Below are 17,810 nucleotides of genomic sequence, written 5' to 3'. Positions count from 1 at the left end.
CTTTTCACCAAGTATCAAATATAGTTATCTTTGTGCACTATAATCAACACAGAAACACATTAAGGATGACTTCTTTAAAAATTATTTTTATTTTTATTGAATTTTACAGTTTTTCTCCTAATCTTGCTTCCCTCCCCCCATCCCCCACAGAAGACAGTCTGATAATCTTTACATTGTTTCCATGCTTTACACTGATCAAAACTGAATGTGTTGAGAGAAAAATCATATTAAGGAAGATTTTCAAAAGATTTTGACTACCTCAGATTTACAATTTAATAAAAGGGTATAAATCCAAATAGGAGTGGGTTTTTTTAGACAATGTAAAATAATGCAGTACTTTATTTAGGAATTACTGCCTTTTTGAGATCTCTGAATACAGAAACTATTTCAGTTTTTATTTAATCATTTTAGTTCTAAAATACAACCCAAAGCAACTCCTAAAGAGTTTCCATTTGGTGTTATCTACTAAACTGGGTCTTTTCAGGCTCAGGTGATCTATGTGGCACCAAAATGTTTTTTAGAAGAAAAGTATTCTAGAGAACTGAGTAGGAATATTTTATGGTTTCTGGCAATAATCTTTTTTTAGTAAAACATTTTATTTGACAACAAATGGAAAACTTCGGATTTTATTAATCTTGTCAGAATGTTAGCCATGACATTTTCACCAGACCCAAATTACCAAAAGTAGACAAGGTGATGCCAACATCATTGCATTTAATTTTCTCTACTAATCCTGACACCACTGGAAAGCTATTTTGACAAAAAAGAGTTCCAGACTAGGGTCAAAGAAAAAAAAAGCAAATAATCCTTCAAACTTGTATTTCCATCAAGATAAAAAAATGTAGAATACTAATAAACATTTGAATAATGGCTAACTTCTAATATTACTTTCCAAACTCCCACAACGTAATATTAGAATAATCATGTAGAATTACAAATATTTTTCATAATTACTCATCCAAAAAGTTTTGAGGGTCAAAAATGTTTCAGGTACTATATAAATAGTCAAACTATTGAATGATATGGTATTTAAGGAGGTCCAGAGCACTTTACAAAGTTATTTTATTTGAATATATTGCCATGACTTTGCAGCGGGTGAGAAGCATGACTTGAGAAAGTTTCCCAAATAATTTAAAAGTGCTGAGAAATATAGATAAATATGCACATATTAATAGTTCCAAATGTACAGCTGTTCCTATTGCTATTGTTTGTCTTTCATTCTTGAAGAGAACCATGACATCAGGAAGGTGATGCCATGATTTGGAAGTGACTTAAATTTAAATGAGGGAGAGCTGTGCAGTCTCACTCTTTGGAGTCATCTGGGTCCAGTGGCAAGATCGAGATCAGGATGACTGAAGACGGCCCTGACTGCAGTTAACTTAGTCTTTTAATAAAAGTTAAGATCTTTTACAGGTTTCAGTTTGATTGAGGCCATTGCCCATTTAGTGTTTAAGGTTAGGTGAGAAACGAGACAAAGAATGGCCTCTTTACCTTTATTGGATATGTACATCAAAAAGCTGTGATTTACTAAAGAAATATTATTCTGATGTTCTTTTTCTACCCATTTTTCAATTAAAACTTCACCCCTTGGGGCGGCTAGGTAGTGTAGTGGATAAAGCACTGGCCTTGGATTCAGGAGTACCTGGGTTCAAATCCGGTCTCATACACTTAATAATTACCTAGCTGTGTGGCCTTGGGCAAGCCACTTAACCCCATTTGCCTTGCAAAAAACCCTAAAAAAACAAAAAAAAAACTTCACCCCCTTCATGTTTACCCTTTAAGAGACTATTAAAACAATTTTGAACTTTAGATTAATAGATGTAGTACATTCTAAAGTTCAAATTATTTATCTTGAAGCTACTAATAACAGCTTACTAATCTAAAGCTTGATAATGAATTTCAAAGGGTATTCTACTAGTATTTGTAATCATCAAGGTAAAGATCATGGTAAATCATGGATATTTTGACAAGTGATTACTGAGCAACAAAAATCTAAAATTTGTTTAAATATATATTAGATTCTATTTTTAATTAACAAAGATGTCATAGACAGCATTTCTCCAACTAGAATTTTAGGAGAGAAGTCAGAATTTTTCCTCAGAGATCCTAATTTCAAAATGAAAAAGCAGTTTATGATTAAATCTAAAAACTTTTGATGGAAGATGTATATAGTTTATTGTAATATTTTCAAAGTTCTTGCATATGTTTGTTCTTTAGTGCTTCCTCCCTTAAATTACCTTGTTTTCAAAATGGTAGCCATTTCCACTGATTTAACTTCCTAAAATTTGTAAACTTAGTCACAATTCAATCATTCTTTAACTCAGGATAGGTTTAAAAAAATCTTGCTCTCCACTCCACTCCAGAATAGATCTCCTCTCAGTCTTCTACTTTCCCAGTAAGAAATGTGAGTACCAATGGAAAACAAAATATTAAATCCTAGAATAGAATTCTATTCTGAATTTGCCAACTGCCATCAAGGTTGGTGGCTGCCCACTGCCAGCAAGGTCTTATTTGTTGATATTTCTTTTCATCGTTTAAAAGCAAAATTATCAAATTATCATGCTCTTTTGGTTCTTGGTTGCTTCTTTCCTCCCAAATGATTATGGTTTAAGAAAAGAAAAGAAAGGAAAAAGGAAGAAGCAACAGAAATGAAGGCAAAGGGCTTAGAGAAGAAGAAATTCTTTCTTTAAAGTTGTGTAACATCGTGGACAACAAGTGCTGCTGTGGCCATAGACTGTTAACCACTATTGCTGAAAATATCTAAGCAGCTGTCTTTATTGCTGTCACATATGCATCATACATTTAATGCTCTAGCACTTCAGGTAAGCTATATGAAATGGCAAGAATATATGTAGCCTACAAGTAGTGTTGACAAGGTATTTCTCTAACCAAGAATTTTTGCCCATTTTCTTACCCATTTTTTCATGGAACTTGTGGAGAGTCTGGTGAAGCCTAGAACTCCTCAGTATAATGTTCTCAATGTATAACTACAACATATATAATTACAAAGAAATCAATTATATAGAAATACAGTTAGTAGAATATATATTTTTAAAAACCAAGTTCACAGATTACAAATGCCTGCTTTAAATGTTTGAAGAATAAAGAATTAGAATATTTTATGAACACATTTCTCCTAAATAATTCAATCATTCATTTAATTATTACAATTATTCTAAAAATATTACCAGAAAGAAATTCTATATGGGAGAAATGAAATGAACTATTTATTCTCCATTTGAAGAGAAAGTAAAACTGAGGTGTAGAATATTATTTTAGTATCTGAGTTTATACATTCCTTCAAAGATGCTTCTCAAAACTGTAATACAAGATCCCAAACTTTGAAGATTCCACTCTCCAGCTACAACCTGCTCCCACTCTCTTCCTCTAAATCTACTTTTCACTGTCATCTGTCACCACACCCCAAATCTCTTGGTTTATCCTTTGACTCATCCATAGTTTCCTAATCCAGTGTTGCTATTTATTGTTCAGTTCAATCATTTTTCAACCATGTCTGACTTTTTGTGACCCCTTTTGGGGGTTTTTGTGGCAAAAATACTTGAGTGGTTTGTCATTTTCCTCCCCATTTCACTGGAGACACTGAGGCAAACAGAGAAAAATGACCTGCCCAGGGTCATACAGCTTATAAATATTTAAGGTCAAATTTGAACTCAGGCCTGGCACTTCATACACAGCAATACCTAGTGTTCCCTACTATAGTTTTCCTTTTATCTATAGACAGAAGTTCCATCTACAGGGGAGTAACCCCATGGACTGTCACTAATTATTCCCCTGGAATTCCTTGCTTTTCTGACCTTCCATTAATCCAGACCTGGATAATCCCCACTATACAATTACTCTGTTCCCACGTGAGCAGCACCAAGTGTCCAAGAGGAAAATAAGTAAAGCTTATTTTACCCAGTACATACATATGATAAATAATTTTATCTTGGTTCCTTTTGACTGATGTATATATTTAGTTTTTGAAAGGCAGTGGGATTAAGTGACTTGCCCAAGGTCACATAGCTAAGTAATTATTATGTGTCTGAGACTGGATTTGAATTCAAATCCTCCTGACTCCAGGGCTGGTGCTCTATCCACTGCCCCTGATGTATAATATTTCTACTCCATAATAATTGACTTCCTATATCTCAATCATCATGGAATCTATTCTAGACCTTTTCTTGCTTCTTCAAACTCTCATTTGTACCCTCTCCTTCCACATTTACAATAAATTATCTAACCTTAAAATATGAACTTTCTTAGCAACAACATCTAGTTTTTCTCTAATCTTTCCCAATGGTCATGTCTTTGACCTTTATTTTTAACATTAGAATACATCCCCCCCACCCAGAACTTATTCTAGGTTATCTTCCCCTCCTTCTCTTCTGCTTTTTCTAATTGTCCCTTTCCATTAATGCCTTTCCATTTGCTTATGAGCTAATATAAATCTTATTAATGCTTTAAAAATTTTTTCTCCCTTGAAATTTCTATCTCATTGTCTATCCTATTATTTCTACCACAACATTAAACTTCTTTTAAAAGCTAAACATACTCTCTGTCTCCTCTTCCTTGCTCTCTACTTAACCCCATGTAATGTAGGCCTGACCACACTAGGCAAAACTGCCTTCTCAAAAAACACTAATTACTAAATTCAATCGTCTTTTCCAGTCTTCTTTCTCACTAGTCTATTTACAGGTTTTGACACAGGTAACAACCCCCCCCCCCATCCTTACTCCCTAACAGGATATTCTCTACTTTCATTAAACATCCAACTTTGCCTCCCACTAATATAATGGCTTCTCTTATTTCTTTGTTCTATTCCAAACCCCTCATCAAGAGCAGGGCCCAAGGATCTGTCCTTGGTCCTCCTCTCTTCACCCTATGTATTCTGTCCCTTGGCAATCTCATTTACTTGGAGTTGATTTCAGCTATCACCTTCTATGCACATGACTCCCAAATATATTGCTCTAGTCCCTAGTCTACTGCTGAGTTCCAGCCCAGAATCTCCAACTGTTTTTGGAACAGCTCCACTTGAATGTCCTACTGGAACCTTAAATGCAATGTTTATGAACACATATTATCTGTTCCACAAAACCTGTTCTTTCTGACTTGATTATTTCTGTCAGTGGCATCATTGTTTAACCCAATGGTCAAAATCCTGGGGTTATCTTTGACTCTTCTCTCATCTCTCATATCTAGTTAGCAGGCAAGTCCTATCAATTCATCCTCTACCACATTTCCTATTTGTCCTGAGGCAGCAGGTTATAAAAGGAAGAATGCTGGATTTAAAGAGAGAGAATTTCAGTTCAAATCACAGCTCTGATACCTATTACTTATATGAATTTATTAATCTAATTAAGTTACCTTCATGACTGGGTCTTCGTTGTCTTATGTAATATGAGGTTGGAGCAGATGATTTCTAAATTCCTTCAGTGATCATATGAATAAGCTTGTAACAGGTTTTTCTGCCTTCCTTGTCCTTTCTTTTCAATCCTACATTTTCCTGACAGATTCATCTTTCTTATAGTTAGGTCATTGTTTCATGTCTAGAGGAAATGGCATCCAGGAGCTTATGATCATCTCACCTTTTCTGAAGTAGGAAGGTCATATAACAAGGAAAGGTGAATAGATAAATAATCTAAGTGCTAAAATGGCAATGCTAGAAGATGGAAGGTCCTCCTGCTAAAGTATTTAGAAGGGCAGTTAGGTGACATAGTGGATAGATCACCAGCCCGGGAGTCAGGAGTACCAGAGTTCAAATCCGGCCTCAGACACTTAATAATTACCTAGCTATGTGGCCTTGGGCAAGCCACTTAACCCCATTGCCTTGCAAAAAAAACTTTAAAAAAAGTATTTAGAGGAGAATATGGAAAAGTCAAAATTTGTTAAAAAAGTATCAAAGGATTGAAATCTGTACTGTTGGATGCAAAACACAGAGGTAAATACATCAACCTACTGAAATATTCAAATATTAAGTATACTTGGATCTACTCATATTAATCCTCTCCTCAAAACTTTTCAGTGAATACCTCTGCATATTAAATTATAATATTTTGACTTCCAAGGCAGTTAGGTGGTACAGTGGATAGAGCACTGGTCTTAGGGTCAGGAGGACAGGAGTTTGAATCCAGTCTCAGACACTTGACTAACTAGCTATGTGACCTTAGGCAAGTCACTTAACCCTGACTGCCTCACATCCTGGGTCATCTCCAGCCCTCTAGATTTATATCTGATCATTGGACCCAGATAGCTCTGTAGGAGAAAGTGAGGCTGGTGTCTTTGCACAGCTCTCTCTCATTTAAATCCAATTCATTTGCAAGTCATAGTATTACCTTCCTGATGCCATGCTCTTTTTTGAAAATGAAAGACAAACATCATCATCATCAACTTTGACTGATACCACCATATTTCCTTTTCAGCCTTATTCTTATTCTCCATTTGAATTCAATTCACTTGCTTATTATGGCTCTGGATGACAAACATCAATCAATCAATCAATCAAAATTGACCATAGAATTCTTTCCTTTGAAATCCAACTCATCTCTAATCCCCATATTGTAATCTCACAGAAAACTCAATTTTGCATATATATTATATTATATAATTATATAATAACATTACAGTTATCCATGTTTGTATCTTATCTCCCTAATAGACTATAAGCTCCACTAATAAGGCAGGAACCCTATTTATCCTAAACTTTGTATCTTCCTCAACATCTAGCAACTGCTTATGTATGTAGTAGATGTTTAATAAGAGTTTACTGAATTATGTGATTTATCCAAGGTCACAATGTGTTTTTTTATTTTAAAGATTTTATTTATTTTGGGTTTTACAATTTTCGCCTAATCTTACTTCCCTTCCCCCCCAAAGAAGGCAATTTGCCAGTCTTTACATTGTTTCCATGGTATACATTGATCCAAATTGAATGTGATGAGAGAGAAATCATATCCTTAAGGAAGAGCCATAAAGTATAAGAGATGGCAAGATCAGACAATAAGTTATCAGTTTTTTCCTAAATTAAAGGTAATAGTCCTTGGTCTTTGTTCAAACTCCACAGTTCTTTCTCTGGATACAGATGGCATTCTCCATTGCAGACAGCCCCAAATTGTCCCTGATTGTTGCATTGATGGAATGAGTGAGTCCATCAAGGTTTATTCCATCAAGGTTTGACCATCACCCCATGTTGCTGTTAGGGTGTACAGTGTTTTTCTGGTTTTGCTCATCTCACTCAGCATCAGTTCATGCAAATCCCTCCAGGATTCCCTGAATTCCCATTCCCTCCTGGTTTCTAATAGAACAATAGCGTTCCATGACATACATATACCAGTTTGCTAAGCCATTCCCCAATTGAAGGACATTTACTTGATTTCCAGTTCTTTGCCACCACAAACAGGACTGCTATGAATATTTTTGTACAAGTGATGTTTTTACCCTTTTTAATCATCTCTTCATGGTATAGACCCAGTAGTGGTATTGCTGGATCAAAGGGTATGCACATTTTTGTTGCCCTTTGGCCGGTAGTTCCAAATTTCTCTCCAGAAAGGTTGGATGAGTTCACAGCTCCACCAGCAATGTAATAGTGTCCCAGATTTCCTACAACCCCAAGGTCACAATGTTACTGTCTCAGCTGGGAAATAAAATGCTCTCTTGCATTTCAATGTATGTTTTCCTAATACTGTGGCATACTTTTTTAGAAATTTGAATGATATTTAAGTTCTCTCTAAATATTAGCATAATCACTATAACAGCAAGTGCCATTAAAAGTCATTAAATTTCTCCCCAAATTATATAACATCTTTAATTTGAAGGCTAGAAGACATTAGTCAAGAAATAATAGATCTCCTTCTTCAAGGTCATTAATCAGACAATAAGATCATAAATTTAGACCTAAAAAAGCACTTTACAGGCCATCTAGTCCAATTCCTTCATTTTATGAGTAAACAGAATACCTGAGGAATGACATGACTAGCTTAAGGTCACACAGAAAGCAAATGTCAGGGCCTGGATTCAAATGCAGGTGTCTGACTCCAAATACATAATTCTTTCCACTCTATTCCCAACTGTCTCTTACATAGCTCAAGTGTTTCTGGTCCTGTTTTAGTAATGTTTTCTAGTATTTTTCTCTGCAGGCAATTGCTAGAACAACAGTTCTGAACCATTTTTGGGGGTGTGTACTAGAACCCTCTGGGAGTCTAGTAAAGCCAACTGATCCAATTTCTTAAAGCATAAAAGAAAATAGGGATCCAAAAGTGAGTGACTATAGAGATATAATCTTTTCCCCCCTTCAAAGCAGACAAATCCCTGAAATCTATCTACAGACTCCTTGGAGGTCTGTGGACTCCAGATCAAGAACCTCTGCTCTAGAGAAAACTTTGGATTGTGGGAGACAATGAGCTGCTATTAGTTCATTAAATGGGGAAAAAAGTCCAATTTTAGGGTGACTTGGCAACTTTCATGAATGCCTACCCTAAATTTGTAGGAAAATAAAGATACTAACTTCAAACACACACACATATACATACATACACATGTGTATAAACATGTTGGACCTACAGCCGATTAAGATGTTGTCATTTTTCCAAAAAAGGAATAAGATCCAAGGACCTCAGATGATTTTCCAAGTCGTCTGTGGTTATAGCATCTCCTATGTTAGAATACATTTCAGCTACTCAAGTATGATTGAATAATTAGATATTTGTGCATTGATCCAAGATTCTTGTTAAGAGAAAGAAACAAAAGCTCACAATTTCAACACATACTGTGTTTATGACTCAGAAAAAAGTCACTTAACATCTCAGTGTCCTAGGCAGCTCTCTAAGAAAAAGGTGCAATGGAGCCCTGGTGAAATTACAAGACCCTTTCTAATCCCTATCTCTTTAATAAAGCATACTTAACAATCACAGAATGAATATAAGTCTATTTTTGATGATTCCAAAGTTACCTTACTTAATGATTACTGTGAATATACTAAATGTTTATTAATTGTAAAAACTGAGGTAGGTGCCATGTAGAATATAAAGTTACACAAAATCTGTTCCCTCATTTCAAGGGGTTTCTAAACGAGAGGTTTCTAAATGCTCTAATACTACAGGTTGTAGGCTTAGGATGAGGATGGGAGAGGGGGAGAAAAGAGGTTTCCAGCATGGAGGGTAGAGTCAGAAAAGACAATGCAGCTAAAGAAGTATATGGGACTTTGAAGGATGGAAAAGATTTTGATTGATAAATGTAGAAGAAAGGTCTGAACCTTTCAAGCAGAAGAAATAGTATAAAGATAAGGAAGAACAATTCTCAGGAATGCAAATGACCTGAAGACACTGAAAAGGGATATTATCTTTAAACTTAAAAAAAAAAACCAAATATAGGGGTATAGAAAGATGAGTCTCTAAAAGTATCCTGGGGTCCATTTGTAAAGAGCCTTAACTACTAAATCAAAGAACTGAGAAGCCATTGAAGGCTTTTGAGCAGGGGAAGGCAGAATCACAGCAGCATTTTCAAAAGATGACAAGAAACTCCATTAAAATTCTAAATTCTACAAAGTGCTTCCCTACCAGGAACTCAGTGAGGTAGGCAGGGAAAATATTAGTAATCCATTTTTCAAATGAGAGAATAAACTGAGAAGTTAAGAGGCTTAACCAGAGTCACACAGATATGAGAGCTAGAATCTGAACCATCTCTTTCCTATGAGTTCTACACTTCTGTCTCTACTGCTACCTTACCCTATATTGAGAGCAAAGTGCTAACTGTTTCATAGAATAGATGAAGTTAAATTTAGGCACAGGATGACCATGTTCCTAAATAAAATGATGACCCTAAGAATGCCTTAAGATTATCCTTATGGACATTAGTTATTACCGGTCAGTACTCTAGATGGCACAGTGATAGAGTGCCAGGTCCAGAATCAGGAAGACGAGTTCAAATTTTATCTCAGACACAGTAGCTATACGTGACCCTGGAAAAATCACTTAATCCTATTTGCCTCAGTTTCTTCATCTGTAAAATAAACTAGTGAAGGAAAAACTTCAAATGGGGTCACAAAGAGCTGGACACAACTGAAACAACAGATCAACAACAAAAAACTATTGTTTTAAAGCTGCTAAAAGATGACTTGGCAGACTCAATACAACCCCAAAATTACCTAGTTGAAATAATTCCTTTTGCTAGTGGTTTTACTCATCATTAGTTTCTTTACGAGAAATGTGGAAGAGTAATTCAGATTATTTGGGTTTCTGAATTTAGGCCATAGCATCTCTCCTTCTGGATCTAGATTAAATAATTGATAACACACATTTACATAGCATCTTGAGATTTACGTAGAGTTTGAAACACTTTGAAGCATTTTCAACATTTATTGCTATGTTTTGTTTTCATATAGTTTTCATTAACAGATATACTGCTTCCCATACAAGCGTTCCCTTGTAACAAAGAAGAAAAAATCAGTTCTGCATTAAGAAGCAACTAGAGTCACACAGATATAAGAGCTAGAATTTGAACCATCAACCTAGATAAGTTGTATGTTCAGTGGTCCACATCCACAGTTCCCTACTTCTGCAAAGAATGAAAAGAGATATATTTTCATACCTTTTCTTTAGGTACAAAGCTTGGTCATTACAAAATTTTCAGCTTCAGATATTTTGTTTTTCAATTAATATTACTCCAGTCAATTTCCAGGTTCTGCCTACTTCACTATGTTTCAGTTCATACAAGTCTTCTCAGGCTTCTCTGTAATCTTTGTAATTAGCACAATAATATTACACTACATTCATATCTATCCAACCCACAAATGATGGACATCTACATTGTTTCTAGTTCTTTGCTACTATAAAAAGTGGAGCTAGAGATGTTTTGGTGCAAAAAGGATCTTTTCTTACTATTTTTAACTTCTATGGGGTATATCACTAGCAGGAGAATCTCTGGGTCAAAGAGTATGGATATTTCTTAGCAAAATTACAAATTGTCTTCCAGAATTGTTAGCCCAATTCACAACTCCACCAATAGTGTATATTGGTGTGCCTGTTTTCCCAGGACCCCTACAAAATCAACAATGGTTCTTAATTTCTCTAGATTCCAGTTTTCTCATCTGCATGATAAAGAAGTTGCCCCCTTCATGCATGGGTTATGAACCTATAATAATAATACTTATGCTACTCTCACGGGATTGTGGTGAGTAAAGGCCTTTGTAAATCACCATGTAAATGTGAGTAACTATTAATATGATTGTCAGATTCTGGGACTGGTGCTATTAATTTCCACTCCCACATCTCTTTCTACTCCATGCCCCTCCCGGCAGGTGTTAGGCAGACCCAAGGGGAGAGGAATTGTCCGACTCTATTATAACTGTCCTCAAGGCATTTATAATTTAGTGTTTTTCATAACTGTGTGTTTCACACAGCACCTGTTACAATCCCTAACACTTAGCAGGCACTCATTTGTTGAATGAATTAAGATTGTAATCATCAGTGACAATTTATCTTCACATATCAGAAGTTTTAGCTTGCATTTATATAGTGCTGTAAGATTTGCAAAGAGCTTGTTTGATCCTCACAAGATACCTGTTATTGTTCCCTCTATTTTCCAGAAGAAGAAACTGAGATTGACAGAAATTAAGTGACTTGTTCAGGGTCATACAGCTAGTTAAGTTCTGAAATGGCATTAGAACACAGGTTCGTTGTTTGCTAACCATGAATGAAGTATATAAAAATGAAGTAGAATAACAAATAGCAAATTTTGCCTAAATGATGCAGTGAATAGACTGAAAAAAATTAAGACTATAAAAACAAACATAGTCTCCTTTGCTTACTCTCTAAAGTAAAGCAAAAGGGGGACAAATGGATGGGATTTGGAATATGACTATGGAATAGGGCAGATTTTTGTTTGGGAATCAGAACTGAAATGTCAGTGTTATCAACATGTAATATGGCAGCATAAAACATTTCTTTCAATTCAACCATCTTTATTAAGGAATTAAATTGTCTTACAATATTATAATTCCAACAATTTGTTATTATGAGTCCTACAAACCGTTTTTTAAAAGAGAATATTTAAAATTTGTAGATTACTTTTTGTTTTTCTACTAAATGAGTTTATATAATACCTTCAAGGTAAGAGTTGTTTCTTGGAATGAACCATAGAATATGAGACTCATTTAACCAATATGCCATTTGAAAGTACTACATGGAATAAAAATCCTAGTCTAGGTGTTAGGAGACTGGGGTTTTGCTCCCATTTTTCATTCTAATCATTTGTGACTTTAGACAAGTCAACCTCTGTGGTCCTTACTGAACTAGCTCTGCCCATGTCTACCTTAACCTTAATTATGCTAGATTTAGGTTTTTCACTGATAAAAGATCAAAAATCATATACGCTGGGCTAGAAGGAGCTTTAAAGGTTATCAAATAAAAATCCCTAATTTTTACAGAGGATATAACTGAGGTGTTATATGACCTGCCCAGGGTCATATGTCTAATAAATTTATGAGGCAGGATTCAAATCCAAGCTTTCTCTTTATATACTATCTCATGTTGCCTGTCTCTCAGTAGCTATATAAGGTAAAAACCTAGAGGAAAAAAAATATGGGTTAATAAGAATGACTTTACATATTTACTGTTCTCTACACATAATCCATCCCATAGTGGTTCACAAAATGACAGTTAACAGGAAACTGTTATGATAGGTCAAATATTCTGATAATAGTTAATAATCACTATTTGTTACAAAAAATCAGGTCAAACATATAGAAAGCAGGAAATGAACAGATTCTGAAGTAACAGAAAATAATGAAATAAAGTGAAAAACATTTTTTTTCCAACTGAAAAATGCAACACTATTTTCACAAGGTAATGTTATGGAGGATGACTGGGTTGCTCTGGGATAACAGAAAACTTCTTTTTAAAAAACACAAAACCAAATAGTCAAAGGATGTATATTTTTGCAAAAAGAACAGCTAATTTGGGATGTAATAGGGGATTCCATGAGTAAAGTAAACTGAGAGCATTCAAAATTCCCTTTTAGCTAACATTTTTGTTCTTTTTCCTCATCAACATGAATCTTGCTCAAATTTTTTCAGCAGAGGCCTTATAGAAGGAGAATTGCTTTTTTCATGTTATGTAGTTTGTCAGGAATATGCTAAATAAAAGTCTAACAATACCACTTACTTCAAAGTTGTTTTTCAAATAAAATCATACAGGTAAAGTATTTAATGGATTTTAAAGCCTCCATAAATCCTAAAGAGTATCCATTAGCAAATTTTCATTTGGTTGCTTAATAACAATTCCCAATTGGTATTAAGAATCAGAAGATAAAATTATCTGTTAATTATAGGTAAACAATATTGCTTCATAAAAGTTAACTGATCTCGTATTATATGTAGGGTTGGGATGGATCCCTTATACAATAATCACTTTGGATTCTCGAATAATTTTGTTCAGTTAGACAAATAAGGCACCAATTTAGATTTTTTAAAAAAACAGTAAACTCATTCGATATTACTAGGAAATGAAGTGTACTGGTAAATCAAATATTAACAAAAACTTACCTTTATATGTCACGTAAATTACCAATTTTTGGACAATTAAAATATAATAAAAATTAAGATCATTTAAAATAATTTTATCCTTTTTTGATTATTCAAAGGACACCTTGTGAACCTTTTTATCATACCCCCAAAACATAGAATCTTAAACTCCCTAGCAAGCTAAACTAGCAAACTAAAAAGTAGTTTGCTAACTCTTTAAAAATATGCTAACAGTGGATATCAGTGGATAGAGCACTGGACTTGAGGTTAGGAATCTATGAGTTTAAATTAGCCTCACACACTTATTACTGTCATCCTGGACAATTCACTTAAAGTTTCTCAGTCTCAGTTTCCTCATCTGTGAAATGGGAATAATAATAATACCATCTACCTCCTAAGCGTTGTGAGGTTCAAATGAGATATTTATAAAGTGTTTATCAAAGCACCTGTAGTAAGTACTACATAAATGCTAGTAATTATTAGTACAGGGAAGCAATTTAACAGATGAGATTCTGAAAAGAATATATAAGTAACTGAAGATCTGACAATAATCTCTGGTTTTCAAATAAGTGATGATATACACAACTGTATTTTCTATAGAAATGTTATAATGGAACAAGCTTTATTCAAATAATCAACAGAAAAAAGCATGTTATTTGTTTGGAACCACTCAAACCAAATTTATGGGTAGGCCAACATCTGATCAATATTTGATCCATACTTTTCAGGAGTATCATGTTCCTGAATCTTTGCAGATGTGAAGAAAAGTAGGTGCTTTTGGTATTATATAATATTCTAACCAAATAAAGGAACAAAATGTTTATCCTTAATGGTGGTACCTGTTCCATGCCATTTAGGTTCTTAAATCATTTAAGCATTCATCTGAATGATTACAGACTAAGAAATGATGGTTCTAATGCCAAATAAAAATCTCTACTTAAAAGCATTATTTTTTAAGTTTGTTATTTTTTGCAAGGCAATGGGGTTAAGTGGTTTGCCCAAGGCCACACAGCTAGGCAATTATTAAGTGTCTGAGGCTGGATTTGAACTCAGGTCCTCCTGACTCTATCCACCCCCCAAAGCATTAATTTTTGAAATAAACTGAGTTCTCACTAGGACTCCCCAGAATTATTTATGGCTTGTTTTAAAGTTCTTCAGACCCAGTCCATGATCTTATTTCATTTTAGCCTCCATTCAGTCTCTATGTAGTTGTTTTTCAAATAAAATCATACAGGTAAAGTATTTAGTGGATTTTAAAGTCTGCATAAATCCTAAAGAGTAACCATTAGCAAATTTTCATTTGGTTGCTTATAACAACTCCCAATTTGTATTAAGAATTAGAAGATAAAACTATCTATTAATTATAGGTAAACAATATTGCTTCATAAAAGGGAAGAGGAAAAATCTCTCAATAAATATCTCTCTGTCTCTGTTTCTGTCTCTGCCTCTCTCGCTCTCGCTCTCGGTCCCAGCTGTCTCTTTCTATCTTTCTGACTCTCTCTATCTGTCTTTACACTCTGTGTATGAGTGTGTGTATTCACACACACACACACACACACACACACACACACACACACACATTGAGAAAGAGAGAGAAATTTCGAATAATTGAAGGTTGACTTTCTATCGACAATGACTAATTAGAATAGAGGGGAATTCAAATATCAAAAAACCTTCTTCGTGTTTATGAAGATAATTGTTATTGATGATGCTGAAAGGGCTATAAATTAATAATAAGAGCTGGCATTTCAACAGCATTTCCTCCATGTTGGACCCTGGGCTAAGACTTTATAATTATGATCTCTCTTTTTCGACACAACAAACCCATTGGACAGATAAGGAAACTGAAGCAGAGGCAAAATGACTTGTTACAAAGACAGTAAGGGTGTAAAGTTAGATTTGAACTCAAATCTCCTGACTCCAAGTCCAATGCTTAAGAAAAGGCCCTTAGGTTCTTACCCCCGGTAAATTTGGAAAATAAGGCAATCTATCAGAAGTCAGAGAGCACACCAATATCAACCAAATAGCAGAAAGAGAAATCATAAGAACTAAAACATGCAGACAGAAGAACTAATACTTATAAAGCACAAATTTGGTCCATTTAGCAAAGGAATAAATGCCCTTTTATGACTTACCGTCTCCTAAATGGACCAAAACTTCATATATTCCTAAAATGCTAGTACAAGCTAGCACAACTGATATTCTTTATGATGAATCTTTGTCATGATGAAATGATAAAATTACATTTAATATGCTCTAAGGAGATTAGAAAATCTAAGAAAAAGTTTAGCATTAATAAGGTGAGCTTCAGTTATACAACAAAAATACTTATGTGAAATGCTTTTAGATTGAAATATCAAATAACTGATATTATAAAAATATCCAAAAATTGATTATTTAAAAAATAACAATGTAATCCCACTTCAGTAAATTTTTAAAAAATAGTCTTTAGTGGAAAAGTATTTTGTCACAAATTTTGAGCAAAGATAAAGGTTTGATTTATAATATGAATTAATATTACTGCATTAATATGTCAAGATTTCCATTTCTCATAAAATCACAGATTTATAACTAAAAGATACTTTCAAGGTAATCAAATCTAACATCTCTCCCCACCCCACCATACCTGCAGATGAGGAAAATGAGGCACAGAGCAATTAAGTGATTTGTTCAGGGTAATGTAGCCAGTAAGCATCTGAGGCAAGATTTATACTTTGTTCTTCCTACATTCAAGTCCAGAGTTCAACTTCCTAGCTAGCCGCTTTCAAAAATCCTTTCATCTGATGCCCTCAGTACAGAAGGAAAACAAATAACTACATGTATTTCTATGCTTCAAGTATCTTCTCTGCATTCTTCAGTCACAATTTTATAACAGGTAAAAGATGTTAAATTTGCCATCACCCCAAAATATGGACAGGAAAAATGGAATTCAATGGCATTCTTTTTAACTATATCATATCAGAAAGAGAACAAATCCCAATACATAGAAGTGGAATTAAAAATGCTAAAATACCTAAATTTATTATTTTACCTGTCCAAAAAAAAAAAGAGAGAGCCACATCAAACAGTGGTAAGTGCCCACAGTGAACTAGGTGTCACTTATTCCACAGTGCCCTGCCCTCAATAAGCTTGCATTTGGCCAAGTCAAATATACCCCATCATCTTTTCTTGTGGTGTTTTTGGTTTAAGTTCTTGGTATTCATTTGTTACAATGGGTGTTTTTTGTGTAAAGAAAATTGTACCTAACCCTGGACATCTCTAAATTCAAAACTGATCACAAGATTCTTCATTTTCTACTTATTAAAATGTGTACATAATTAATTTAGATTTTTATATAGCTTTTTCAAACAGCACCTCTGCCTCTTTACTTCCTCCTTGATTATTCTTCTCTAAAAACACCATTTAAAAGAAAGGTATCCTAAGTTCCACTTCTCAGACAAATCTGTTCCTTCTCTTTATATAAAATAAATCCACTGTTATCAAAATGAAGGGAGCCAACCACCTCAATCCCATGGACTTTGCAAGTTTCCACAAGAAATGAATGAAAGCAGCACTTTTAAGGGTGGGGAAAATCCAGTTATCCAAGATACCTTTGTAGAAACAAATTCTTAAAGTGATAAAGTCCTTCCATTTGAAAAGTACATAATTGCTGCTTTGAAATGTATTAAATAGACCTTTTAAAAAATCATTTTTCTCAGTCTAGATTTATTCCTTTGCATTTCTAACCATTGCAGTTTTCACTTTTTAAAAAATACATGAAAATGTATTCAGACTTTCTTATAGTGGTTTTAATCTACACCTTAATCATTTAACCCAACATCCTGATATTTTAGCAAATAAGCAGGCTACTTCACATGAAAAGACATTTCAAACGCTATGATGATCAGACATTTTGAATTTTCTATTCAACAAACCAAATATCTTGGCTCACCTTCCATCATTTGGTGCTGGCTGACTGAAAAGATAGCTTTAATTGGACAGAAATGTTTTCATAGATCAGGACAGGTAACAGTATTTTTTTAAGTTAGGAAAAGAAAGCAAACTGAAAGAACCCAAGATTATGATGACTGATAGTCCACTCAACTATGCTATGAGACAGTCAATTACAGATTAGTTACCTTTCAATAAACTATCATATGGCTGAACTTGAATGCTACTTCATAATTCACATGTTACTCTCATTCTTAACCAACAAAAAAGCTTTCGCTAGCACTAACAGAAATCCTTCAATTGAAAAAAGAAAATAAGTTCATGATATTCAAAACATTTAGGAAAAACATTTCAACAACTTGAG

The 17,810-nt window shown here is 34.2% G+C and overlaps 1 protein-coding gene across 5 annotated transcripts in view; it reads right to left on the bottom strand.

Annotated features, from left to right (window-relative positions):
• IKZF3 (IKAROS family zinc finger 3) overlaps positions 1-17,810 on the bottom strand; it is an 86,056-nt gene that overhangs the window by 67,024 nt on the left and 1,222 nt on the right. The window contains exon 1 of one of the 5 annotated variants that reach the window (XM_074224018.1): positions 16,143-17,807. The exons of the other annotated variants lie outside the window; for them this stretch is intronic. The gene's annotated coding sequence lies outside the window, so the exon portion shown is untranslated. Of the gene's footprint in view, positions 1-16,142; positions 17,808-17,810 lie in introns of those variants that run through there. 5 annotated transcript variants of the gene reach the window in all.

This window comes from Macrotis lagotis, chromosome 2 (genome assembly GCF_037893015.1).
Source record: "Macrotis lagotis isolate mMagLag1 chromosome 2, bilby.v1.9.chrom.fasta, whole genome shotgun sequence".
NCBI classification, from domain to species: Eukaryota; Metazoa; Chordata; class Mammalia; order Peramelemorphia; family Peramelidae; genus Macrotis; species Macrotis lagotis.
The sequence above is the reverse complement of the archived record's forward strand: the minus strand, read 5'-3'. Positions and strand labels throughout refer to the sequence as shown.